Source organism: Octodon degus, unplaced genomic scaffold (genome assembly GCF_000260255.1).
Source record: "Octodon degus isolate 3935 unplaced genomic scaffold, OctDeg1.0 scaffold00053, whole genome shotgun sequence".
Classification (NCBI taxonomy): domain Eukaryota; kingdom Metazoa; phylum Chordata; class Mammalia; order Rodentia; family Octodontidae; genus Octodon; species Octodon degus.
This window is the reverse complement of record NW_004524629.1, coordinates 3881647-3883705: the sequence shown is the minus strand read 5'-3', so window position 1 is coordinate 3883705 and position 2059 is coordinate 3881647. Positions and strand designations below refer to the sequence as shown.

Here is a 2059-nt window from a genome sequence, read left to right as displayed (position 1 = left end):
AATGCCTTCAGGGCAGGTTTGGCTGGCTTGAGTTGTGGGGATCCAACCACAGCAACCTGAGCCTGACTGCTTTGTTGAAGCAGCCACTTAAAGAACGGAGCTAAGGGGCAGGCCACCTCTTTCATTCACTCTTAAAAGTCCATGAAAAATTATTTCTGAAAAATTCAAGGAACTAAAAGTAGATATAAAGTTCAGGTATCAAAACAAAAAAAATCTTAAAACATATTAAGATTAGGGTCAGGTAACTAGCTCAGCAGGATGAGCGCCTGCCTGGCAAGCACAAGGTCTTGAGTTTGATCCCCATTATAAAAAAAAAAGATGGTTTTATTACAACTGCCATTAATATTAATACTGGAAAAATTATTAATGTATTTATTTATATCCCAGGATCCAATTCCTTTGAAATGCTACTGTATAATGAAAATAAAAGCTGGAATTGTTTGGAGGAATCAAGATATCCTGGGATAACACTTCTACTCTGACAATCAAGATGGAAAAAATATTCAAAAACAATTTTATGTCACATCTTAGTCATACCAAATATAATAAAAGCTAGACATTATTAAATTGCTCAAAAATGTTCTCAAGAAATTTCTTTAATCTTATGAAATCAGAATGAGGTGTCTTAAAGGACGCATCAACAAGGTAAGAATGTACATTGTAACCAAGTGATGCAATAGTGGAAGACAAGATCTAATTAGTCTGGCTTCTACTCCCAAAGCCTTAGGGAAGGCTGGAATATCCCATTTACCTAGGAAAATGCTCTAGTGACAAAATGTTGGTTGGTTCTATGATTACAAAGAAATGTAAGTAAAAGGGGACAGTTCACTTGCCTCGGAGTTTTCATACTTTTTTTTTTTCTTTCTTTTCTTTTTTTTGAGGAACTGGGGATTGAACTCAGGTCCTTGCCCTATCCAGGCAAGCACTTATTCTACTGAGCCACCTCCCCTGCCTCCTCAGTTTTCAGAAAATCCAATATATCAAAAAGAAATAGGCAAGTGGTTCAAGAAATGTTTAATGGTCTCTAATGATAGTAATTCTCCTGGAATAAAGGTGAGAGTCCAATAGGAAAAATATGCTGATAAACAATCATAACCGTAAAATCCTACTGAAACCAAAAATAATAAGTACAATTCTGCCCAAGCCACTTTCAGCTGAATAGTATCTACTTAGAATAGAGCTTTGAAATTTCTTCAAGTCTCACAGCGACTGTTATTAATGACACTGAAGAAATGGGGGGGGGGAACGCAACACCCTTAGGTCTAGAGCATTTTACAGTAAACCCAAGATTTAAAAGGCTCTATTATGGTTCAAAAGAAGACTAAAAAGAACCCTAGCTGCGCAAATGACGAGACTTTACATGGGGAATAAAATGTTTTCAAACACTGAAAATAAACAGGAAAAAATGTAACTCTGGTAAAGCTGCTCAACTAAAGTCGACTTCAAAGAGGGAAAACATTGCTCTCTAAGTCCTTCACTCACTTTCTGCTTGACTGCCCCTTCTAATGCGGCAGGTCAACGAAATTAGTGTAATTCGTTAAGAAGTGGGGAAAAATCTGCTAATCACACTAACAACACAACTGCCCAACAGTTGGAACGGATGCAACATTTCCTACAGAAAACATACGAATAAAACGTGTAATTTTTCATGAAGTTGTAAGTGCTTTATCTTTGAAACAAACAAAACTCGCACATCTGAAAAATCTATGGGAGAACGTGGAGTAGGAGTCCGCGGCACTTTGGGTGGCTTGGGGGGCCACTGCATCACGGCGCACGCCGCACCAATTTACAGTCGCCGCCTCGCCAGCTTTCAGGAAGAACCACCCCTACGCTTTTCGTGGGCGCACAGCACCCTAAGATCCCACTTGTTCCTGAAGGGAGGAACGACTCTGATTTTTCCACAACTGGCAAGCCTAGCGGCCTCGCCCCCTGGAAACCACGTTCGGCCCACCCATCTCGGTCTCTCAATCTCGTCAACTCCCGCAAACGTGTCCGCTGGCCCAAGTCGTCCCGGACCCCTAACCACGCCAGCTCTTCGGTGCGCGCCCGGGGGGCGCTA

At 41.0% G+C, this 2059-nt stretch overlaps 1 protein-coding gene across 1 annotated transcript in view; it reads right to left on the bottom strand.

Moving 5' to 3' along the window:
- Leprotl1 (leptin receptor overlapping transcript like 1) overlaps positions 1 to 2059 on the bottom strand; it is a 10571-nt gene that overhangs the window by 7857 nt on the left and 655 nt on the right. The gene's annotated exons all lie outside the window — the stretch shown is intronic.